The sequence below is a fragment of the Phascolarctos cinereus genome, unplaced genomic scaffold, assembly GCF_003287225.1.
Source record: "Phascolarctos cinereus isolate Bilbo 61053 unplaced genomic scaffold, phaCin_HiC Scaffold_726;HRSCAF=1367, whole genome shotgun sequence".
Classification (NCBI taxonomy): Eukaryota; Metazoa; Chordata; class Mammalia; order Diprotodontia; family Phascolarctidae; genus Phascolarctos; species Phascolarctos cinereus.
In genome coordinates this window covers 188,405,337-188,433,201 of record NW_027556098.1, presented here as the reverse complement: position 1 = coordinate 188,433,201, position 27,865 = coordinate 188,405,337, and positions in this window count along the sequence as shown.

Here is a 27,865-nt window from a genome sequence, read left to right as displayed (position 1 = left end):
TATCTGGAAGAAGCTCTCCACTCTCCATCCTTCCCTCTCTCCAATCAGAGGAACGGAGGGACCCAGGGGCAAGGAACATTGAGGAGGTGTGTGTTTCAGAATATATTTGCAGACATGCATAAATACATACATATAATCTGTGTGTGTTGCCTCCTTCCCAATAGCTAGAAATCCCTTATGAACACTCAGTGGTATAAAGTAGGTGTTTACTGAATATTTACTGAATATTGGCAGTTAGATCAATAAAGCCACTTTAATTTTAATTGGTTAATTTAGGTACATCACTAGGGCCAGGGGCAGAGCAGGAAGACACCAAAGTGATAAGTTCTGCCCCAATACAACAGACTTCACTATTAGCATCAATGCAGGTACTGTGGCTCACAGAGGCTTTTTTAGTATAGAGTATCACTCATTCAGGAGAGACTTTGCTTTGATTGGTACTCACCACTGAAAAAGTCAAGTCTGAGGAATATCCTAGTAACTTCTCTGAAGTGGTCTAGTCTTTAATATAGAGGTCAGGAAGTCTTCCACATTAGGCACCATGGTGGTGGAAGTTCTAATTTTCAGTGACAGATTCAAAGCAGGGTAATATATGCACAAGAGATCTCCTACTGCACCTATCCTAACTCCTAAGTTTGCTTCTTTGGTTTTATTTGTTTGTTTGTTTTCTTTCAGAAGTAACTATGGAGAAATCTTGAACAAGAAGTTGTGGGTTATTCCAAAGCCCTCGTGTGATTTTGGCTTCTTTATTAATCCATTGTACTAACTGTGGTGGTCTAGAAAAGTAGTTGGTTAGTGCCCCAAAGGCAAACATGGGTGTGTTATGGAATAAAGCTCAGAGGCATTCATATAAGATATTCTGTCCACAATGAAGGGATTTTACTCATCAACACCCAGAAATCCTTTTTTTCTTCAAGTATCATTCTTTCCCTAGGGAATATCACTTAGTCATAGAAAAAAACAGCATCAAAATCTAAAGCATGTGCAAATGCTTTTGACAATTTGATTTTATTTTAAAAGTATCTATTTGTCTTATGCCTATATGACCTTTTTGCCACTGTATTGAAAATTTTGTTTGATTTATAATTTGTGTTTATGTGTGTCTCTGTGTCTGTGTATGCCTTGTAGTACAGCTTCAGTTCTTTTTCTGACACACAATTTACACAATTCTATACTGGAACAATAATAATAATAATTGGCAATGTGTTGTTGCTTTTGAAAACTGGCACACATACACTACCCCCATACTCCATTTATTTATTAGAGAAAAATCCATTAGAGAGCTTTAGTAACCAGCACTTCTATTGAAAAGTCACAGCATGCATGCATGCAATATGAAAAACAACAGTTCCTCCATTCCAGGACTGGAATGAATAAGAATCTGGGGTAATGCCCTGACAATGCCAGACACTGAAATGTATTCAGCCTGTGTTTTTGCAGATCACAAATCACTGTAACAAAACAATGAAAAATATTTTCATTATGACTTTAAGAATTATGTTTTGAGAGTATCATAAAAATTACAGAATGCAATGCAACTTAAATCACTCAAAATATATATGCATCTAAAGATAATGAAACAAAAGTGGGCAACATCTAGAAAGGAAACAAAAATTTGATAGTTTAGAAATGGAACTAGTGAAAAATCAAATTATATCAGCATAAAATTCTGAAAAAAAATTCTCAACTATTTTCTTCTTGATGTCAAGTGATATGGTAAAGAACAGTCAAATCCAATAATCTTATATTCCAAGCTTCTTTTATATATTCCCAAAGTCCTAAATTATTTCATTTTACTACTTTAGTACTTTTTAGAGAAGTCAATGGCCATTTTACACATATATACTTTATGAGGGACCCAGTTGTAGTGAAAATTTTCCATAAATTTAATTTTGATCACAGTACTTTGCACAAACCAACACTTATTAATGGGTATTAAATGAATGAAATGAATATTCTTTAAGACCTGTGTCTAAGTTTTGCAGGAAATTAAAATGTCACGGCAAAATTAGTTTTCTCAACATTGTTTGGCCACTTTATTCATAATCTAAATCTGTACAGTTCTCTTCTAGACTTGTGCAATACTCACCCATTAAACTATTAAACATAGATAGACAGATGGATAAATACATTTATACTCTATGACACACTGTCAGGTATTTTAGCTAATACTGAAAAGATGCATCCCTTTTCAGTCAGGGATGGTGCTCGGTGAAATTATGAAATAGGTGACTTGTTTAGTGCCTCTTCCCTCCTCTAACAGATTGCTTTCCTTCTATCCTGCTATGAACATAGATAATTGAAAACATCCAATAATTTCCCTCTGTATAACCACCTCCTTAATTTCCCACCATACTAAATCCATCTTTTATCAACTACTCTGGTACCTTCTTTCATTCACTTATTATAATACTATTATGTAGGCCAACACTGTTATTTAATCTCCAAATACCTCTCTATTATTATAAATCCATCATCTTTGTGTCTTAAACATTAAGTTTTTCCAAATGATTTCTCTTGAGTTTAAACAGATATGACAAATAAGAAGAAAACACTGTGTGCATATTCACACATATCAGCTAGAGCAAGTGGGGATGTCCACCATATCTATGAAAACCCTCTGTCTGTCTGTCTATCTATCTATCTATCTATCTATCTATCTATCTATTTATCTATCTATCACTTATAAATGGCTTTATTTGTAGTAACCTAGGTGTGATTTACAGAAACATACCAGTATCATAATTTCAATCCTTATGTGAGCTAGTTGGTTCCAATATACTCTATTACCATAGGTCACGTATCTCCTACCTCTGACCAAGACATTGTAAAACAAAGGTTTTGAATTGAGGTCCACAGACTAAATTTAAGGGATTCAATGCACTTTGATGGAAAAAAAGGTATTCTTATTTCAACATAATTGCCTTTCTTTGTAATACTTTTTATTTTAATGTGTTCAAGAAATATTCTAAGAACAGGGCCATAAATGTCACCATATATGGACATGGAAGGATTCATGATGCAGGGAAAAAAAAATTAAGAACCTTTCTCTCAAGTGAATTTTATTGGTCATCAGCAGGCAGTAAGAGAATATGGATAAATTTTTAAAAAATCATCATCTCCACTTGAAAATTGCTCAAAACCTGTATCTTACTGATACTGAGTCAGTAGTGTAGTTTCTCTACATTGGGTACAAACATTTTTCACTAATGAAATTACATAAGGAAATTATCAGTTTTATTTAGATAAAATAGCCTTGTCTGAAATTTCCAAATTGCTGAAGTTAAAGAACAAAACAAACAAACAAAAATTTAACCTTGCTTTAATATATACAAATGTATTTCCCCAATTGCTGGACCTAAGCAAGTTAAAAATAGATATATACAAGAAAAGAAATCAGCAGTTCTAGTTTAGCATCAACATCCCTGAGGTTCACAAAGCATTCTTCACAAGCCTTTGAGAATTTTATGCCCTTCTGTGTAACTTACACCTACCTGGTCTTTCTCCAAAAGGAAGCAAGTAGCAGAGCCAAGATGTAAGCTTAGTTCTTTGGTTATTTTTCCCTTCACAGTTTCCCATTATGACCAATATCATCTCAAAATATAAGGCCTGGAAGAGAAGAAGCCATTCACATAACACTACATTAATACCTATGAATTACCAAAATGCTACTTTATAGTAAAAGATATAAAATAAAATTTGAGTAAGAGGAAACCCATATTACCAAACACAGATTTGTTTGATTGTGCCTTTAACAAGTGCTGATGTTACTATCAAAAAGAAGAGATAATCAATTAATATAAACATGATTCCATTTATATACAACTCAAATTTATACATGGGGATAAAATATTTATCTCCAATTGATATGATATTCATTATTTCATTATCCTTTTTTAAATTTTCTTTTTTATTATATGGAACAAAACAAGCATTTCTATAGCATAGTACAATGAAAAAAGATGATTGCACATGAAACTGCAAATCTACAATGGATAATTTGCTATTTCTTTCATTCCTTTTATTAAAGGGATTTGTTCTGTGAAGTTTGGAATCACGCTTTAGGTGCACATGTGGCCTTGAGACCATAGGTTGCCCACCCCTGTTATAGATAGTTTAATAAGTATTTGGGCACTATTCCAGATTGCTCTCCAAAATGACTGCATCAGTTCACAATCCCACAATGAATTAGTTTCCTAATTTTTATACATTTCCTTCAACATTTATCACTTTCCCCTTCAATCATTTTAGCCAGTCTGATAGTTGTAAAATTATATTTCAAGGTTGTTTAGATTTGCAATTATTTAATCAATAATGATTTAAAGTATTTTTATATGACTATAAATTGTTCTGATTTCTTTATCAGAAAGTTGCCTCATCATATTTTTTGAGCATTTATTAATTAGGGAATGACTCATATTCTTATAGATGTGACAAAGTTATTTATATATCATGGATATCAGACCTTCATCTGATAATTGTCTATAAATTATTTCTCCCAACTTTCTGCTTTCCTACTGATCTTGGCTATATATTTTATTTGTACAAATTTTTTTTAACTTTAATGTAATTGAAATTATCAATTTTATACTTTATTTTACTCTCTATTCATTAATTATTCACTTATCCATAAGTATGATAAATAATATGTTCCTTGTTCTTCTAATTTTCTTGTAAAATCTCTCTTTATATATGTTATATATCCATTTTGACCTTATCTTGGTAAATTATGTAAGATATTGGTCTGTGCCCATTTTCTGCCTCACTTCTTTCCAGTTTTACCAAACATTTTTTACCAAACAATGAATTATTTTCCAAAAAATCATGTCTTTACACTTGTCAAATACAAGATTATTATGTTTATTTGCTGCTATAAATTGTATGTTTACCCTGTTCCAGTGATCTACTTTTCTATTTCTTAGACATTTTATTATCCTTTAAAATTTTTTAGTCTCCCTATATTTATTAATGTTCAATTTAGAGTCTTCTTTTTACCTTTCAAGATCCCTATAATCTGGCTCCAGCTAAGTTTATTTTTGACCAGTTCTCCTACTACACTCTTTTTACTATTAATTTCTATTCCCATGAGGTCTTACAAATATGTCATGCTATCTCAACTTGGTCCCTGCCTTGTTTCATGTAGTTCTTCTTTTCTGGAATTGTTTCATTACCTCTATTCTTTTGAAAACAGATTAATGGTTCATAGGTTGTCAATCTTTCTTCCAGGAATTTTTCATCTTTCTTGAATGATAATTACACACATGCACATGTATATATGTATGTATGAATATGTGCATATTTGCGCATCTCCATATGTAACATGCCCTCAATGGCCTTTTAATTAGCTATGCTTTAAAATATAATTCCTCTGACAATTTCAGTCACAACAGAAATAAGTGATTGTTAGACATTCCAAAAGTAGGTATGACAAGTTAACTTAAATGAAAATTCATATATCTAATCAATATAAATATTGGAATCATCATCTTCATCTACATATATACCATAGTGTGAATACATCACAATAAACATAATATCCTAATATCCTAATTTAATATTACTTTTATATATATATATATATATATATATATATATATATATATATATATATATATACGTATATATATATGTATGTGTGTGTATCTGTGTGTCTGTGTATATATTTGTGTGTGTATGTACATGCATATGTGTGCTCATGTGTTTATATAAAATAACAAATAGATATAGATGTATATGTCTATTATATTATATTATTTGCTAATATTTTATGTGTGCTGGGTTGGTTTTGTTACCCAAACAACTCCCTCAGGGTAGGAACTATATTTCTCTACTCTATATTACGTAGTGTAATGATAACTATATACCAGACAATAAATGTGGCTAATTAATTATGGTAAGCTCTTCTCTATTTAAAATTTAACATTAAAGGATAGCAATTGTTTGGTTTTCTTTTGTTTTTTATATATAACATGAGTTAAGGAATAAATATGAATAAAATAAATATGAATCCTAACATATATTGACTTAGGAAAACAAAAATTAACATTATCTCTATTGTACTACATATTTATTTCTTTTGTTGAACATGTCTTAATTGCATGTTACCCAGCACACTATGGAGTTTTGGGGGGTCCGCTTACAGCTTGTTGACTGACAGATTGACACATTTGGGTTAAGGTATTTACTTAATCTGAACTCCTGATCTTTTAAAATCTATTTTCAATGTATCTACTTGAGACAAGAAGGGGGAAAAAAAGTTCTTTGATAGGAAAGCAAGTCCTTTTACCTCTCTTTTGAAGTGCTTTATTTTTTTTTAAATTTTATTCATCAATAAAACTGAGTGAGAAAATACAATTTAGCACCACAGCTAAGTAAAAGGTCATTAAAGGGGCAGCTGAGTGACACAGTGGACCTGAGTTCAAGTCTGGCCTCAGACCAAACACTTAACACCTACTAGCTGTGTGACTCTAGGCAAGTCACTTGACCCCAATAGCCCAAAAAGAAAAAAGAAAAGGTCATTAAGATCAATAGCTATTTGTGTAGCTACATTTTTTCCTGAACACTAAAAAACTGAAAAAGTAATAAAATGATTCAATTTTACATGTAAAATAATTTCATTTGCAAAAGATTAATTGTATATCATTACTTTTCCAATATCTAAGTATATGCAGGAAATGATTTTATACTAGGTTCTGTCAAAATTAAAAGTAGAATAAAATACAGCACTTTATATATGATATAATGAAGAGTCCTTCACTAATGTTCTACTTCAATACTTCACTTTTGTGTGCAGGTCACCATGGCTTCTTGAAGGCTTGTCATATAGTCAAAGCTTTATGGCAGCTATACTAAGCTGAAAAAACCTTCAGGGAAAGGGCCATTGCCTAAACTGTAGGTTGGCTACAGACTGGTTGCAAAACTAAGGTTAGATGGGCTACAACCTAGTCACCAGGTTATGATCTTTTCCCCTGCTCCCCAAGGGAGGGATGCTCACAGAAGCCTATAATTAGAAAGAAAGTAAACCACTTCCTAACCCAGGTTAGAAGCTACAACACCCTGCCCCACCCTTGCAATCTAGAAAATCCACATAAAAATGTTTGGTCCTCCCTTTGTACCAAAGAAAAAGTCTGAATTATTATAGTATTAAAGGATAAAATATGTTGCTGTTGTACAATACTATACATATATTTTATATATTTGTCATTCATTTCTGAGATTCTAAAGTTTTTTCTATGTTGTCTGCTGGACTTTGCAAATAGTCTAGGGCTTCCACAAAACTCCCTCAAAATTCGCATTTAATTTCTTATGCCAAAGGGCAATATATCAAAACTACAATGGGGAAAGTCACAATGTGGAAGGGATAATTGCATAAAAGAGGGAAGAGAAGGCTTGGAATCTCCAGCTGTCAGCCATCATTAATTTAATTGTAAACATACTTAATATCAAATCTTTGTGCACTAATCAAGAAAGTGACAGTACTAGAGGAAATTAATCTTGTTCACTCTGACCTTATTGTTATAAATAAAGGCAGTAAAAGTAAAGCAGTAGGAATAATGAATGCAGGGTTGGTTTGAAGTTTCTTCTAGAAGATGAAGAAAATAACTGACAAATTTAATTTCATTGTATTCTCAAAGCAACAAGAAAAACCTTTTCATGGAATATTTGCCAGTTTAAGTATTCATGACAAGCATGAAGTAAACAAGTCACTATTAAAGTAATTATAGTTTACACATGATATGTCTTGCAGAATATGAAAAATTTGATAATATGATATAGAAAAGTAGCATGGCATAGAAGATGGTGTGCTGTCCTAGGACTCAAGGAGAACAGAACTTAGTTTCTGACTCAAAAATTTACTAGCTATGTAATACAGGGCAAGTCTTTAAACCTTTATGGTCTCTGCTTCTTCTTTATAAGACTAGTGGGATGGACTCACTTACCCTACCAGGTTGATTCCAGTTTTAAATTATATGATCCCAGGAAGATCTATGTAGAACTTAAAGTTCTTCAAACTCAAGCAACATGTAATGTATGTGTATACACACACATATATACATGTACACATATACAGTGCATAAGTGTATGTGTTGTTAATGTGGGCTGTTATAATGCAAACTATATTATATAAGTGCACATATGCTATGTTTATGTATAAGTGTGCATATACACACATATATACTTGTCTATAGATGTGTGTGTATACATACATACATACATACATATATATCATAGGTCTGTGTCTAATGACTTTGAAAAAAAAGCACTGGGTTTAGAACATGATATGGAATCAAGATGTTAAAGGCCTATAGACACAAAAGAGTGGCTACAATTCAAAGCTGAAGTTTCACAGAGACAGCTTTAGTAAAAAACATTGTCTTTTTTCTAAGTGGGTAGACTTGAAAATTAATAGCAACACACATACACAAGTACGTGTATATACATACATACATATATGTGTACCTGTGTATATATGTGTGTGTATTCCATGTGTTGTATTGCGTGTTTGTGTGCATTTAAATGCACACACTGTGTCCCATAAATTTTAGTAAAATTTTAGGCTACATATATACAATACAAGCTCATTTTCATAACAGTGTGGAGAAGAAAAATGGATGGGTGTGCCTAATATCTCTTCAGAAGATAAAAAGTAATGAGGCAAAGTAGGGGAATGAGAAGAATTTGACATTAAATCACATAAACCAGATTCTATTAACTGACCCTTGATGATTTCAACTTATGCTCTAGGCTTAGTAGTATAAGAAGATTAATGAATATGCAAGAGTAAAGTTAAAGCTAAGATAATCTGGAATTCTAACCTGTCTTTCAAAGAGTACAAAATGCAGTTCAAACCCATTTTTCCCTATACCTCCTTAACTTCCTCTACTCAACTATGAAGTAAACCTTATAAGCACTACTGCAGTATCATTGAAAGTAGTCCACCCCCCTACACCATTCCAGACATATCCATATTATTTGGGTGGGTGGGTGGCTTATTAAGAGGTACTCTTTGAAATTGGAGGTGGGCCCAAATTCAGACTCTTGGAAACTGGACTAATCTCAAAGATGTCCTTTCTTCCTTTGGTGGAGATAATTGAGCAGAAGATTACTTTATTATGAGAGTAGTTGAGATGGCAGCGACTCAGAGGAGATTTCAACCGAGTGTACTATTCAGGTGTTCCAAAAAGAGAATGATTGTGCTGTATTTGAGAAATTGTCTCAGCGATTTCCCAACTCCATTAGAATAAGCTTAATGTGATCTGAGAAACTGACTGTGCTGCATTTGTTTGACTGAGGGCATAAACTTTAAGTTCTCATGGTATAATTCAAAGAGTGCTAGATCTGAATTCCAAAGACATGAGTTTAAATCCTTTTTGGTAACTTAGTTATTACTTGTGTGACCTTGAGTGAGTCACTTCACATCTTTTTGCTTTTGTTTCTGTATCTATAAAATCAGGAGGTTGGATGAAGGGACTTTAAGATTTTATCCAGCTTTAAATCTGGATAAGACCCCATAAAGGGCAGCAAGGTAATGAAGTAAATAGAGTGCAGTACCTGGAATAAGAAAGACTCTTTTTCATCAGTTAAAATCTGGCCTTAGACACTTACTAGCTGTGTGACAATGGGTAAGTCATTTAACCCTGTGCTGGAGAAGAAAATGGCAAACTACTCTAACACTTTTGCCTAGAAAACCTCAAGTAGAGTTATAAACTGTTGACTGGAACAACTGAACAACAACAACATGACCCTGTAATCCTAAGATTTTTGATTCCCAGATATGATATCATATAATTATTTGAGTATTTTAGTTTTGTACTTTAAGTAATGTCATTACTTTTATTATTATCAAGTTTTGGTCATTAGGAATGGTTGAAAATTATGATATAAATATTATCAGAACTGTTAGTTGTACATAACATGGAAGACACATTTTGTCTTTTCATAAAAGTACTAAAAATAATGTCTGAAATTAAATAGATTTTTTTCACATAGAAGGAGTCTACACAGGAATAAAAGAAATCATTTTAAGGTACTGATATACTTTAATGGTTTAATCTATGATTTCAATAAAATGGAGCTATGAGAATTAATAAAATAATGGTTTCTTCCTAGGACTAGATATAGTGGTAATTTATATTTAGAAGTGCGACTATCGAGTCTTATCATCCCTATGATATTGCTAAATAAATACTTAGGAATCTATATTGCCTAAAAACAAAATGAAAAAAAGAGTTTATTTTACTTGGTATGTAGTCAGCATATTGCTTGAAAATAACCTTCTGGTATAGGGTTGAAATACATTAAGGGGGCCATTTAATTCAGGCACATAGCCAGGAAGCGGTGTTGATATTGTTTACACTTTAATAATACCAAATAAAGTAAAATTATATTCATTTTTTGTATCAGAGAATATGGCTTGCCAAAAGGTTAAGCAATTAAAAATCTACCCCATACTCAATAAAATAAAATTTGGAAGTGTGACACAGAGTACCAAGTAACCCTATTAGAAGACTATGTACAGCAATTGAAAACCATCTGATATGGTATGTTTTGCTGCTCACAAATTGCTCTTCTGAACTTCTTGCCAATGGAAATTAATTCATGAAAATAGATTTTTTAATAGTATTTGGAAAGACTCTATTTGGTAAATCTCAATTAGTTAATAAGGGAGAATGTAATCATTACATGTGACTTTTGCAGAGGCCTGGGTTCTTGCCCTACACTTGCCAGGGAGGTGATGTCAATTCAAGTCATCGAAAATTTGTTAACCTCCTCCTACATACAGGGTACCATTTTAGGCATTTGGGAAATGGACAAAAATGAAGCATCCATGCCTTCAAGGAGTTTACATTCTACTAGGTGAGTATCACATGTATATAAGTAAATAAATGTGGAGTTTATGCAGAAGAAATATAATTTCAAGAGGAAAGTTGCCAACACTGGGAGGGTTAGTCAAGACTGTGAATTAAAGATGGCACTCAAATTGTGCTTTGAAGGAAAATTTTGAGGAAATTCTCCTCTTTGAGAAAAGAGTACATTACACACATAATATAACATGTAAATTGACAAAGAGCTGAAAGACAGAATGTCACCTATAAGGATGATCTAGTAAACCATTTTGACTCTAATAGTAAGGGCATGAAGTGGAATAATATGAAATATGATTAGAAATATGGAAACTTTTCAGATTATATAAGGTTCTAAAATGCCAAACTTGTTTTTCACACCCTCAATTTTCTACCTATGAAGTGGTCATATTATTTTCATTACTTATTTTGTGGAGGTGTTGGCAGAATCAAGGAAATATATGTAAAATGCTTTGTATGTATGCAATCAGTTTTTAGGAAGTAAAAGGTTGGGGAACTAAGTATTCTAGTTCCAAAATACATAATTAAAAGGCAAATTATTTGCAAATAAGTTATGCTATTAGGGAAGGTACAGATTAGAGAGTAGTAAAATTTTAGAAATTTAAAGCAGAATAAATACTTCTAGTTAAAAAATCACAGGGCATTTATTTTTTTCTTTAGTCTTAGATTTTAAAAAGCAAAAAAAAGTAAAAATAGGTGATAAATGAAACCAAAGGTATCTCCTAGGTATATATTAAACTTTGCAACTACAGATAAAAAGTATAATAGCACCTACCCTCAAGGAGTTTATATTCTGTTAGGAGAGAGAACTGTAGCACTCACACTAACATCACTTTCTCAACTTAAACTGGCTCTGGTAGGCCAGGACCCCAAAGACTACCACTCAAGGCTCTTGCAATACCCTTGAGGGGTTGGGGTTTCCTCATAATGTCACTTAAGAGGCTCATTGATTACCAGCCAGAGTTGAATTCAATTCTGACTTCAGACGCTTGCTAGTTGTGTGGCCTCAGGAATACCATTCAACATTGCTTGCCTCAGTTTCCTCATCTGTAAAATAATCTGGATAAGGAAATGGCAAACCACTCCAATATCTTTTCCAAGAATACCCAAAGGCAGTTTCAGACACGATTGAAAAAGGACTCAACAACAACAATCACAGGGAAGTTGTTACAGAATCAATTTCCTCAAATCTCTACTGTATTCTCCTTTGGGGCACAAATGTTTCCTGCAGAGAATAAGTTCAGCAAATAGTAAAATGGTAGTAACATATAAGTAAGGAACCCATGTGGCAAAATTGATAATTCACAGTTCCTACTTACTGGAGGACATTTCCTCCTTTTGTGTATCCCTCAGATAGGTTCCAAAGATCAGAAACTTAGTATTTGAAACTGCCTTACTTTGATGTGTCTGTTTATCATTGGTGTCTCTCAGATCCAATTACACACATTGCTAATAGTTCTTCAGAGGACACTGCTACCACTGCAGAGGACATTGCTACAAATGCTGATAGGAATTCCAAATCTTTCCATTTTTTGACATGACAAGTTGTCACTTGGTAAATAGAAGATAGGGAGGAGGAGAGAGATTTTATTCTTCCCCCAGTGGCAATTCCCTTTCAGAAGTCTTTCATCACTGGACTCAACAACTATTCAATTGGCCTGCTGCTAGAATGTGGGATTTCTAAGTAGCTTGCTATAACATACATAGGCCCAGAGGCATATCTGATTCTTTTAGGTAATCTCAAGACATTTCTTCTGTGATGTCATCTATAATCATCTACACTTATTTGCTTCCAACTTGAGTAGGCTTTTATTCATCTCCATATTTTATTATACAAAGAAATATAAAATAAATGTAAGTAAATTTTAGGGGAGAGTTACTGGGATTGAAAATATGTATTTGGAAGTCAATAAACCATGATAAGTGATAAAATCAACAAGAGAGAGTTTGTATAGAAATGAAAAGGAGGTAGAGAACAAAATCTTATTCAAAATTAGAATGTGATATGGATAATGATTCTAACACTTGCTGAGGAGTGCTCAGATAGGTAAGAGAACCAAGAAAAGCATCATTACAAAAACTCAGAAAAGAATGTGTATCCAAGGAAAGGCATAAAGGCAAAATAAAATGACAAAAGAACTGCAGAGGTCCTAGAAAGACATTGAACCGCTGCATGCTGAGCCCTTCAGAGACTGGACATGAATTGGCTGTAATATCAATGCTAGAAATATGCAAAAAAGGATGAGGATTTAGGAAAGATCCCTGGATTAAACAAGCAAGAATTCATCTGACCTTTGAGGAGAAAACATTCCTCACTGATGAGGTAGAAAGTCAGATTACAAGGGGCTACATGAGAGGAAGGAAATGTAGGGAACAAAAGCAGATTACTTTTTTTTTCTTTTTTCCTTTTTCCTTTTTCTTTTCTTTTTTTTTTTAAAGAATTTTGCTATCAAAAGGAAGAGAGCTTGAGGAGATGTTATAGTCAAATGAGGGTTTGCTTTAAGTGTAATGAGACTAGGAATGGAACTCTAATCTGCTCTGGCTATATAGCACAACCTATTGAAGTATGTAGGAATATGAGTTATGTTCCCTTGGCAACTTCTAGTGACTAGTGTTTTGGACCTGTGTCTTGGGATGACAAAGCAATTCCTTTCTTGGTTCTTGGTTTCTAAGATGACACTGGCTTAAGGGGGACTGAGATGATCTCTACCATTATGGAGCCAAACCTATCTTCATTCTAGTGCTTTCCTCTTTTAATTATTTACTATTTATCATGTATATAGCTTGTTTGCATATAATTGTTTGCTTGTTATTAGACTGTGATTCCCTTAAAGGCAAAGGCTGCTTCTAGTCTCTTTCTGTGTCTTCAATATTTATCACATTGTCTGGAACATAGGAAGTACTTAATAAAAGTCTATTGACTGACTTATTAAGGTGTCGGTTGGGTTCAGAACTACGGTATCCTAGCCTGTCAAGAGAAGGGTCAAGTTTTTTTTCATCATCCTTTGCTATTTATGTCCCCTAACATGGCCTTCTAAGGAAAATCACAGAAAGGATATGTTTGATATATGTATAATAGCCCAATAAGTGAAAATCAAAAAGACACAGATAGGATAAGAAGGAAGCCTACAGGGCTTGACACTTTTGAGGTGGGTAGAGTCACTTCTTTGATACTATCAAGAACTTTTGTGATTTTAGAGTAGAGGAGAATCACTTGTATTTTTTTCAATACATTTGAAGTGAAGTTCTTTATTTTTATTTTTCTATTATCAAGTCTTTTCCCTTCCCACCTCATACCCTCACTGGAAAAAAATACAAAAATACAAAAATGTTAGTCATTGGTGTTGGAGGGACTATAAGAAGACAAATATCAAGGCATAAGTAATAATACTAGGGAAAGAGTAAAGGAGGCAAGGAAGAGCTCCAAAAAGTGGTTTTAAGAATATTCCAGAAAGGAAAGAACATTTTTTTAACCTATGTTGACCAAGGGAGGCTATGTGAGAGAGATGATGCTTGAACTGAGACTTAAAAGAAATGTAGAATTTTTGAATGACAAAGACAAACTGGGGAATGTATTTTCTATCTCACTGTCTATAAGAATGTGTAGAAGTTGGGAATACCATGTTGATTTTTGGGAAAGTTTGCATTCTAATTTGGCTAGAAGGTAGCATACATGAGGAGAAATCATTAATGATTTCTGAATTCTGAATAATTAATGAATTAATGAGTTAAGCCTCACATAATACATGGAAGCTAGTTTTTAGAGGATTTGACATTCCTGCTTAAGTACTTTGAATTTGGACTTAGAGACTATAAAAAGTTAGCATTTTTTTTTACTAAGTATCAACAGTCAGAAATATGCATCAGGAAGATAAATTTGTCAGATATGGGAAGGATGGTTATGAAGAAGTAATTTGTACCAGAAATATTAATTCAAAATCTATTTCAATATTCCAGATAAAAGATGAGGAGGGCCTACACTGTCCATAGAGAGAGGAAAAAAATGCAATATTGTTGCATGGGTAAAATCAATATGATTTGGAGACAGGAGAGACTGTGGGAGGTGATTTAAAGGAAAGAATTAAATATGACTTAGGTTTTAAATCCACGTGACTGCAAGAAAGATGGTACCAACAAAAAAAATACTGAATCTAATAGGAAGAAAGTATTTAAGGAAACGTCCTAAGTTCATTTTTTGATCCTGAGACCTTAAAAGGAGATCCTGTCCAAAATGTTCATCAGGGAGATGGAAGTATGAGAATGAAACTCAAGAGAAAATCTTAAGCAGGATATATCATATAATTCTCCAGTCACAGATAAAATCTCATCTTCTACAAGAAGCCTTTCCTGAAGTTCCTTAATGTTAGTGCCTTCTCTAATACTGATTATCTCCAATTTATCCTGTATCTATTACGTACAGAGGCAGCTAGATGGTATAGTAGATAGAGAGTTGAACCTGAAGTCAGAATGACCTGAGTTCAGATTTGATATTAGACAGCATGCCCATGGGCAAATCACTTAAACTTTGCTTGCCTTATATTTTTCAAATACAAAATAGTGATAATAATAGCTTTGTGAGGATCAAATGAGATAACATGTAAAATATTTAGCATAGAACATTGCACATCATAGGTGTTTATTAAATGTTTGTTTCCTTCTTTGTTTGTACATGGCTGTATGTGCCTTGAAATAAAAGACTGATTTTTTTTTCACCTTTCTTTGTATCCCTAGTCATTACTGCATGATATATAGTAGGTGCTTAAGAAATGTTTGTTGATTGATTGACAATTGATCCCAAGGCAGCAGATTAAATCACCAAGGAATGAAGCAAATTGAAAGACTAGAAGTGGATCCAGAAAAGGATATTGAGGCTGCACATGTTCACTAAGCAAGAGGAGCCTGATGAACCAGTAAGGAGTCTGAAAAGGAAGAGTGGGAGAGTAGGAAGAGACCCAGGATAGCATGATGTGTTGGAAACCCTGGGAAGATGGAGGATCCAAGAGAAGAAGGTGATCAACACTATAAAAATCCACAGAAAGGCTAAAAGAATGATAAAGACTAAGGTCAATGGATTGAGCAAATAAAAGATTGACAGCTTTTAAGAAATAGTTGTAGTACAGTGTCACCATGTCATAGTTTTAAAGCTGGAAGCAAACTTAAGAGAATTCAGTCCCTGAAAAGTGGCTAGGTGGCACAGTGGATAGAGTGCCGCATCTGGAGTCGAGGCACTGAATTCATATCCAAACTCTAACGCATACTAGTTACGTTACCCTGGCAAAGTCACTTAACCTCTGCCAGCCTCAATTTCCTCATCTCAAAATGGAGATAATTGTATCTACATCAGGGCTGTTTCAAGAATAAAATGAGATAATATTTGCAAAGTCTTTTGCAAATATTAAATCACTGTATAAATGCCAGCTATATTTTACAAATGAAGCCCAGAAAGGTTAAACATCTTGGCCCCATGATCCAAACATGTGATAAAGGATATAAGTGGAAATCATGAGAATTAAGTAGGTTAATGAGTTTGGGCACCTGGGTAGACAAACTCCTCATCTTATCCATCTTTGTGACAGTGCCCAGCTCAGTGTTTAGGACACTATAGGTATTAAATAAATACTATTCAATAGAGATTCCATTATTAATGAAAGCCATTGTGATAGATTCATAGCCTATACATACCTCACATGTAAAAGGAAAACAGTTTTGAAAAAATATAGAAAAATTATGTATCTATAACTATTTTCCAACACTGAACTTTTAAGATTGAATTTACTATAAGGTCAAATGACAGAATAAAAAGAGAATGATATCATTCAATAGTCAGTGGAATGTAACTTACAGTGACTGACTCACCTAAAGTTCAGAGTATGAATACTTTCTGGTCAATAAAAAAAGAAAAGGTGCAAGCCCACTTTTAAAATTCAATAAGCCAAACCTTTTACAATCTCCTAAGAAAGCAAAAGGCAAAGATCTTTAGAAAGAGCAATTATGCCATACCACATTTTGTGCCATTGAAAGCGAATCCTGTCCTAGGAGGTACATTTTACAGGAGGCTAGAGAGCTTTTGTTGATTCAGATATATTGCCTTATTTTTTGCTATAGCATAAAGAGAGCCAAGTTGTTTATTGTAAGTATCTGTCATTGTAAGATTTTCTTAAAAAATTGAGAAAAAAAAAGAATCTGCTTCTCCACAGTGAAGAGCATTACTAACTAGTCTTGCCAAGGTTCAAGCCATTTTTTTTTTTCTCCACATGATTTTGGAGCTTATTCATAGATACTCTCTGTGTTCCCAAATCCTTTTTATACTCACCCTAGATAATTGCTATCTTTTCCCAAGTGATCCAGCTCTCTGCCCCCTTTAATCTCTCTATCTGGATTCTATCTCTCCAAACCACCAAAGGCAATGAGAACTTCAAAATCAAGGTCATTTAGGCTCTGCAGGGGATGCTCAGTGAGCATCTGACATTGACTGAAATCAAACTAAGCAGGGTTATCATATGAAAACTTTAGAATGTACACTTGTTTCACTCATATACATCATTTTATTGTATAAACAAAAACTTATCTTTCTTACATTGTTCCCTAAGGGATATTTAAAAATCATTTTCCTGAAAATACAAGCCAAAGGGGAGTAGTGTCAAAGCTGTCCATTTATGATAGGAAATTATATGAAAAAGTTAATATTTAGTCTGAAAATGGACAGTCCATCCAATTCAAAGAATTTCTTATATCTCAGTATGAACCTACGGCCAAGACATTATGTCAAGTAAAAATAGATTGCACCAACTCTGAGGTCAAGTGTAAAGATCCACTGGAGGTACTGATGACTCTACTTAATTCATTAAAAACAAAAATCAAGCATCTTTCAGTTGTGAGCCATCATTATAATCACTGTGGCAGAAATGAAATGGTAGAAGTTAGGTATTTGCTTTAAATCTATTTAGTTTTTTAAAAGAACAAACTCTCATTATTACTAAGCCCTAAAGCTTGAAAAACCACTTTAAGATAATTACTGCTCAGTGTATTCCTTGCAGTAAAGGGCAAAAGGCTACACATTGTTACCTTCTAAGGCCTTATTGAGTGCACAAGTTGTGTGATTTCTCAGATGAAGAAATTCAGTAAAAGAGAAAGTAAAGGACCTCCATGTCAGGAGCCAAGCCTGTTACTTCAATTTGTGACTATTTTTTCCTATTAAACTCAAAAGATGAACCAATGCCTTTTAAAAAGAGATTTGTTGTTCTGAACTGATCTGTTCTTAAGTCTCAGAACTTCTGAGTCAGAACTTAAGTCTCTTAACTTCTGCTAAATTTGCTATCAAATCTTATCAAATAATCTTGCTCAATATTGAATTGAAATGAAGCTGAAGATTTGCCTTGATTTTCCAAGATACTTTATAAGCCAGCTTTTCTAGTAACTTCCAAAAAGACTCAAAAACACTGGTATTAGAGGAGAAATAGTAACCATAGCTAGGTATTCTTATACCCAGTATAAATTCAACTGAATGGTGGGTTGGAATGAGGACAAATAGGATAGTATGTTTGAGCTGGGTTCAGTTATACCAACAAAATGTGAGACTCATCTCATAGACAGACAGCCTCAGCCAATTATGGCTCTCATTATATGATAGTATGTAAAGGGTGAGGGGAGAAAAAGAAGGAAGCAGATATGCCTTTGTGGTGGTGGGGAGAGCAGATAATGGTGCAAAGATGGAAAAAGATAGGCCCTGGGAAAGAAAAGACTTTCTGTTTGATAACATAAGTGAAGGAAATATGGAACTTTAAGTACATCTCTCTCCCCCAGTGTTAGCAACCTGAGATAAAATAAAACCTCAGCTGCCCTTCCAAAGTTATAGTTCTGGAAAGAAAAGCAGGAGATATTGAATATCCCAAAAGCATAGTCAAAACTATGTCAAGAATATAGCAGGGCTTTCTTTACTGCTACAGTAACCAAAGAAACAACTGGGCAGTGACTGAGCAAAGTAATCAAAGTATAAGGAAGTGACCCTATTTGGAATTTTCTTGGTAAAGATACTAGAGTGGTTTGCCATTTCCTTCTCCAGCTCATTTTACAGATGAGAAAACTGAGGAAAACAAGATTAATTGACATGGCCAGAGTCACACAGCTAGCAAGTGTCTGAGATCAGATTTGAACTCAGGAAGATGAGCCTTCTTGACTCCAGGTCTGGTACTCTATCCCCAGGCTCTCCAATAGTGAGGGTAGGATCAGAGGCATTCTGCACATGTGCCAGAATGCTGTTACTCTAGTCCAGGGGTGGGGAACCTGTGGCCTTGAGGGTACATGTGGCCTTCTAGGTCCTTGGGTGCAGCCTTTTGACTGAATCCAAGTTATACAGAACAAATGCTTTTTTTTTTAGTGTAAAGAGATTTTTATTTCAGTTTGTTATAAGAAGTGATCATTATAAAAATAATTTTAAAATTTTATATTAGAGTTCCACCAATCAAATCACAGTTCCTGTAATTATTGATATATCAATGGTTATATACCATTATATGTTAGCTCTTGAGTATAGCACCAGAAAAAAAAAGGGGGATCTGTTGCAAATAAGTTCATCTCAAAAATGATCAGCTTTTGTAAATTCAAAGATTAGAACAATTAGAGTTGTCAGATGATAAGCCAAAAACCCTACTGGTACAAACTCTCCTTTTTTGAACATGAGAAAACTAGAATTCCAGGTCTCCCTCCATTAAAAGTACAATATATAACCCCAAACAGATTATTTTCTGCAAAAAACAAATCACTAGCTACTTAGTCCTTAAACAAAATGTTGTCCCAAAGCTTGGAGCAAAGTCCTTTTTTTAAATTAATTTATTCATTTTTAGTTTTTAACATTCACTTCCACAAGATTTTGAGTTCCAAATTATCTCCACATCTCATCCCATTATGTAGAGAATGTACTGTCCCAGGCTTCAGGGGTTTTATGCAGCAGTTTTCAGAGATACTTTTAGGGACCTGTAAATTTTCATTTCTTCTAACGTGGTATGATCAAAGGCAAGGTGTTTACTCATTTCCTGGCCTGTACTCTGGTCTATGAGTGACCACAAGGACTCTTTTCTGCCTTGGAACTGTGAGGAGGATTTTCTCCTCACAGCCACTACAAGCTCTACCACATCAGTGCTCCTCCTCGTCCCAGGACCACCACCCAGAATTGTGACCCAGATCCAAGCACAGGCATAGCAAGAGATTCCTGCCTCAGCACCAGCAAAGAGATCTCTGCAGTCTCACTCTGATCAGTCACTCAGTTTCCCCTCTTTCTGTCGGTTGAGCTCAGGAAGTAGCCACTGCCCCAGGGCTGCACCAGGACTGGGCCTAGGACCAAGCTTCTTTCTTACCTCAGTTTGGCAGACCTTTCTTACGACCTTCTAAGTTGTCTTTGTTGTTTGTGGATTGAAAGGTCTGGAAGTCACCACAGCTGACAGTGATTCATTCTGAGGCCTGTTCCTGGTTCGCTGAGGCCTGGAATTTGCCTGCTTGCCCACTGAACTGCGTTCTTCCAGCCTGGCTCATTAGACCTTTCCAATTGACCATCCAGGTTGTCTTGGGCTGGAAATTTATTTCATTCTGTTTTTTTGTGGGTTCTGCTGCTCTAGAATTTGTTTAGAGACATCTTTTTGCATGTATTTGGAGGGGTTTGGGGGAGAGCTCAAACAAGGCACTGCTTTCAACAACAAATACTTTTGTTGAAAGGATTTGTTCTGAAAAGTTTGGATTCTGTCGTCAAAGGGCTACACTTGAGGACCTAGAGGACCACATGTGGCCTCAAGGCCTCGGGTTCCCCATCGCTTCTCTAGTCTATATCAGAGGAGTCACTTGAACTCAGGTCTTCCTGACCCCAAAACCCTCTACTTACTTGTCAACACTTCCTCAACAATAATATAATAATGTCTAGCACTTATATGCCAGCATAAGTTTTGTAAATCACTATTTCATTTGATCATCACAACTACTATATGATAGATACTATTTGTTTAACTAGTGAGGAAATTGAAAGTAAGAGATTAAGTGATAAGCCCAGGGTCACAGAACTATTTAGGTGTCTGAGGAAAGATTTAAGGTTAGATCTTCCTGACTGTAAGTTGAAAACTCTTTACATTACATTATTGCCTTACAAAGTAGCTGCTATAAAATGGAGAGATGTCTTATTCTGAGGACCCTATGGGACTTCTTTGAGGAAAGTGCTTTCTAAACTTCAAATCAAAGGTATTCTTTTATTTTAATCTGATTTGCCAAGTAAAAAACTGTGAGAGTGAGTGTGGGAGGTTTCACTATGTGTTTTGTCTTAAGTCCAGTATTATTCTAGGGATGGTTTCACCAGTGGAACACGGAATAGCCTTTGGAACATCTTGATCACTCTGATTTTCAGGAGTGTCAGGATTGCTAATGGATCAAAAAGCACTGAAAAGGGCTACTCTACTTCTTTATATGTATAGAGGGAAGAAATATGGAGTGAATCCCTCTGACCTTTATACCTGTAAATTCACACTATGCTAGCTTCCCTCTCTATCTATCTGACTCAACAAATTCTCAATGACAGGAGGAAAAAAAATACACTGCATTACTTTCAATTATTTCTGTGGATTCAAAAACATGGATGCCTAACAATTTTTAACAAATACTAGTTCCCTTGAAAGGAATAGAGACATCCTTCAGAAGTTTCTTTAGTTGCAGTGCTAAGTATGTCACTTATTGACTGGCAGCATTTTTAATCACCGAGGAAATGAGGTATGTGCATTTCTATTTAAATATTTTTGACTGAGTTCAGAAATTTTATGGATTTGAACATTGCCCTCTGAAATAGTCTTTAGTCATTAATATAGTAAAAGAGATGAAAAAAGAATGTACCTTCATTTTTCAGTTCTTGGGAATGTTCTTTAGATATGCCAGAAATTTTTATTTCCCATTTCACATATTTTCTTGGTGTTATTATTATTAGTGTTTATGAAAATACTTGTTTTTTTGAGAAAACTGTCCATCAACAAGAGGAGATCAGTACACACACACACACACACACACACATAAATATATATATGCTTGGAAGTCAGAAAGTTCATTCAGTAAACCTCACAGGTGAAAAGGGAAACACTGAACTAGATCAATGAGGGTAACTTCTTAGGACAATTCGCATAGATTTAAAACAAAAATAAAAATCTGGCAATTTTGTGCTTTTAGTGACACAAGATATTTGGGAAATGTTGTTCAGTTCATATCACAAGAAGCAAAAATAATTTGAATGCTTTATCAATGAGATTAGATTTATAACCACTGCTTAATTGGTATTGATTTTTAGCATTACTATTGATCACTTATGTAGCATGTTATGTTAACAGTCTTTAATGTCATCCTACCATGTACAGAGGCAAATTACATTATATATGCCAAATGAGAGCTCTCTCCCTTCTATGTAGCATAGAATGTTATTTTAGCATCCTTCTCAGATTTAGAATTACTAGAGGAAATGGAGGCTATCAGCTTTTTTAATTTATAGCTGAGGAAACCAGATATGAGAGAAATTAAGTATTTTATAAAGTTTCACATGTGAAGTAGAAAAGCTGAGATTTAAGCTTTTTCCTTTGACTCCTATTGTAATGTTCTTTCTAAAACACAACCCTGCCTTCTGAGAGCAGAGTGATGTCTACCTTTAACCTCTGTGCTCTGGGGTACTGGCTACTGAGGATTGTGGGAATAACCATACTAAAGATTTCATCTTCAGATAATCAGCCTTTAAACATGATTAAGGGTATACAGACACATATAGGCAAATCTTACATACAAATAATTTATAAACCTATAGCTAAATAGTTATGTACATATACAGATTCTAAATCAATGTCAAGAATTAGTCAAAATAATTAAGCAAAGCTTTAGCAAAAAGAAAAGACAAATTAGAAAGATTTAATGTAATTTACTTTTTTAGATTTTTAATATTCTAATCCAAGTTTATGTAGTATATTTTGACCCAGTAAATCAAAAACCAGTGATATGATCTAGGAATAAAGCCAGATGGCTATAGATAAAAGTTATGATTGGGGAATCTAGATAAATCAACACATGGTCCAACAAAAAGGATGGAATACAACTCAGAAATGGATAGAACTAAGGGGCAGAGGCAGTGAGCCTCAGGCAAGCTGGTGGTTACCTCAGAGAATGCCATGATATAGGGCAGTCTGGATGACAGGAGGGCTGAAATTACTGACAACACCAAATCCTCACTATTGGTGGGATCAAGTCCTAGTCACAGCAAACATTAGCTGTTGAATGTAAATTTTCTTTTTTTTTAAAGCTAAAATAATCTCACTTTGAAGTGACAGTCATGATATTAGATTTAATACTTAACACATGGATAAATGTAATTACTTATTCTACGTTTGTTAACTTTATAAGCATGTGAATTTATTTCACTAGGGTGATGAATTTAAGGATTCTCACCATTTACTACTCTAAAGACCACTCCACATATTCTATTCCAAATGAATTAAATTACTTCTTTATTACCCATCCTCTCAGCTCTAGTAACAAGTACTATTCTCTTTAGGAGACCAGTTTCTAAGAATTTTCCATTATATTGTTTCTGGGGAACTGAGAATGGTAATCAATTTGGATAACAAAAAAAAATCCCAACTTCAAATACTTAACAGAGTTGTTTTTTTTAATGAGTGAGAAAACATAAATATGTGTATACATTATGTGACTAGATGTGTATCATAGATAGAGAGACAGAGACAGACAGAAATAGAGATAGAAAAAGATGAAGACAGAGACAGAGAACTAGACAAAGACAGAAATAGAGATAGAAAGAGCTATGTAGCTATATGTGTAGGGAAGCTAAATTAATTTCAAGGAGGAAGAAGAAGAAAAAGAACAAGAAGAAGAACAGAAAAAAGAACAAGAACAAGAAAGAAAGAAACAAGAACAAAAAGAACAAGAACAACAAGATTTTAAACAGTATTAATCATTTTTATGGCAAGACAAATAGATATTACCTTCTAGTAAATTAAGAGAGACAAAGAGGAGAGAGACAGAGACAGAGACAGAGACAGAGACAGAGAGAGAGAGAGAGAGAGAGAGAGAGAGAGAGAGAGAGAGAATTGTATCTTTAGCCATAAAACACTGCTGAAAGAAGAGAATAGCAAAGCGTGAGGAAGGACTGGGCTACTTTTTTTTATAACCCAATGTAAAATGAGAAGTAGTCTGGCATAGGGGGCAGCTAGGTGGTGCAGTGGATAGAGCACCAGCCATGGATTCAGGAGGACCTGAGTTCAAATTTGGCATCAGACACATAACACTTACTAGCTGTGTGACACTGGACAAGTCACTTAACCCCATTGCCTAACCAAAAAAAAAAAAAGTAGTCTGGCATAATGAATAGGAAACTGATTTTGAAATCAGAAAGCTTTGCTTTCAAACCTTTTTAAGATACTTAGTAGCTAAGCTCTCTGTGTCTCAAGTTCCTACTCTGAAAAAGAAAATTACTAGACACAGTAGTCCCTAAGGTTACTTTCAGCTCTAAAGCTATGAACTTCTAACTCCTGAGAACACTCTGACACAGACATAACTAAACACATAAACATACACATGACAGAAAAAAAAAAACCTTTATACTATATTTACATGTCAGCTATTAAATGTCATGGAAAATGTAACCTCTTCCTTTTTTGCTTCATGAAACAAGAGATGGTTTTGTATACTACATTTAAAATATTTAAATTCTATATAAATGCTAGATATTAGTTTTATTAACATTAATATGAAATGGTACACCCTATATCAATGTGCTTTCTGGAATTTCAATTATGGACTCCAGATATACATTAGGTATAATTTTTAGATATTAAAGCCTTTCATAATACTATATACCTCCTTTATTTCTTGTCAGGATGTCATAGCTTTAAGTTCTGCCTAGGACCCATACTGACTGTGTGGCTCAGAGCAAGTCACTTAACCTCTCTGTGTCTTAACAACTAAATTTCTAAGGCTTAGAATTTGTAAAACAACTGTTGATCTGTCCTATTATAGATAGTTTCCTTAAAAGAATTTGAAAACTAGTGGAGGGAAGTTCCACTTCTAGGACCCAAGATGGCAAAATAAGAAGTAGATGCTCTCACCCTCCATTATTTACCTCAGAAAGCCCAGAAATTATTGCCCCAGGAAAAACCCTGAAATAGCTAAACCAGCAGAAAGACAAGTTGCAGCAGTCTTATAGCCCAGGAAGCTTAGTGGATTAATGGGAAAGGTACCTGTTGCTCTGGGGCAGGGGGAGCAGTACCAAACATGAGACATCCTAGCAAGCTAGCAGAAAGCCCCACCTCAACATAGCAGGGGGAGATCCTGAACCCCAGGGTGGTGGAGCAGGCAAGCACCAACACCAGGACCCCCAAGTGTGTCAGTACAGGCAGGGGAACCAGTGGAAAGCAGCTCAGAAAATTACCATGTGGACAGGGTACTCTGGCAGCCAAGTTTCCAAGTGCCTCAGCAAAACTCTGGGAGGTACAACTCCAAGAGGGAAAGCTCCAGATGGAGAAATATCCAGCAGCAGCAAAACATCCCTCTGCAAGGCCCAGGGGAACAGGAGCTAAAGAAAGGCATTCAAGGCCTGGGTGAGAAGCAGCGAAACAAAGGAGCAAAAGGCCTAGGTGAGCAGGTATCCTCCAGGCACCAGACTTCCCATTCCTACCCCTAGAACTCCAGTGTTGCTGATTCCAGGTCAACATCAGGGAAGCTGCCAGAACCCTACTGCTTCCAACTGCCAGCAACTGAGGCCCCACAAAGCCAGTGACTAGACCCAGGCTCTCAGCACAAAAAGCTTGGGTCAGTGTCTGCTGTTACCCAGCAAGAGAGCTCAATTTTTTAAAGGTCAAGAAATAAGCGAACACCATGAGCAAAAAGAAACGTACAATGACCATAGATACTTATCATGGGATAAGGAAGAACAAGGCAGAAATTCAGAAGAGGGCAATGTTACCAACATACCCACATCCAAAACCTCAAAAGGGAATATGAACTGGTCTGAAGCCCCAAAAGTCTTCTTGGAAGAGCTCAAGAATGATTTGAAAAGTCAAATGACAGAAGTAGAAGAAAAATTGGGGAAATTAATGAGAACTATATGAGAGAGAGTCAATAGCTTGGAAAAGAAAAGACAAAAATTAACTGTAGAAAACAAGTCCTTAAGAAATACAATTGGCTAAGTGGGAAAAAAAGTACACTGAAGAAAACAAGTCCCTAAAAAGTACAATTGGCCAACTGGAAAAAAAAATGTACACTAAAGAAAACAACTTTTGATAAAATAAATTGGGCCAAATGGAAAGCGAGGTACAAAATCTAATAGAAGAAAATAATTTGTTAAAAATTAGAGTTGGGCAAGTGGAAGCTAATAACTCTATGAGAGCGTGGGAATCAGCCAAACAAAAACAAAACAATGAAAAAAGGGAGCAGGCTAATAGAAGGGAGGATAGATTGAGGAAGGCAATGGTCAAAAGCAAAACACTAGTGAGGAGGGAAAGGGAAAAAGGAGAAAGAAAAGCATAAATGGGGAAATAGGATGGAGAAAAAGATACAAATAGTAATAATAACTGTGAATATGAATGGGAAGAACTCTCCCATAAAATGGAAACAGCAGAATGGATTAAAAACCATAATCCTACAAAATACTGTTTACAGGAAACACCGCTTGAAACATAGAGACACACATGGGGTAAAGGAAGAAGGCTGGAACAGAGTATATTATGCTTCAGCTGAAGTAAAAAACAAACAAAAAAAAACAGGGGTAGCAATCCTGATCTCAGACAAAGCAAAAGCAAAAACATATAGTATTTAAAAAAAGCTTGTGGTGGTGGTAAAGAGCAAATCCTCCTCACAGTTCCAAGGCAGAAAAGAGTGCTTGTGATCACTCATAGACAAGAGCACAGGCCAGGAAAGGAGTAAACACCTTGCCTTTGATCACACCTCCTTGAAAGAACTGAAAATTTATAGGTCCCTAGAAGTATCTTTGAAAACAGCTGCACAAAACACTGAAGCTTTTGACAGTGCATTTTCCACAAGGGAATGACTCATACCTTACCAAAGAGTTGAAAACTCAAATAATTGGCTGGGAAAATGAGCAAACAGCACAAAAAAAGTCAGACCGTAGAATCTTTCTTTGGTGAAAAAGAAAATCAAAACATACAACTAGAAGAAGACAACAAAGTTAAAGCTCCTACATCCAAAGCTTCCAAGAAATATATGAATCAGTGCCAGGCCAAGGAAGAGCTGCATTTTGAGAAGCAAGCAAGAAAAGTAGAAGAAAACCTGGGAAGAGAAATGAGAGTGATACAAGAAAATCATGAAATATAAGATAACAGCTTGCTAAAGGAGATCCCAAAAAAAACCTGAAGAAAATAATACCTTAAAAAATAGCCTAACCCAAATGACAAAAGAAGTCTATTAAGCAAATGAGGACAAGAATGCGTTTAGAAGCTGAATTGGCTAAATGGAAAAGTAAGTCCAAAAGCTGAATGAAGAAAATACTTCCTTAAAAATTAGAATGGAGCAAAAGGAAGCTAATGGCTTTATGAGAAATCAAGAAATTATATGCAAAAAAAAAAATGGAAAAAAAGAAGACAATGTGAAATATCTCATTGGAAAAACAATTGACCTGGAAAATAAATCCAGGAAAGATAGCTTAAAAATTATTGGACTATCTGAAAGCCATGATCAAAAAGACATCATCTTTCAAGAAATTATCAAGGAAAATGCCTTGATATTCTAGAACCACAGGGTAAAATAGAAATTGAAAGAATCTACCAATCACCTCCTGAAAGGGAGCCCCAAAGGAAAACTCCTGGGAATATTGTAGCCAAATTCCAGAGTTCCCAGGTGAAGGAGAAAATATTGCAAGCAGCCAGAAAGAAACAATTCAAGTATTGAGGAAACACAATCAAGATAACACAAGATTTAGCAGCTTCTACATTAAGGGATCATACGGCTTGGAATATGATATTCTAGAA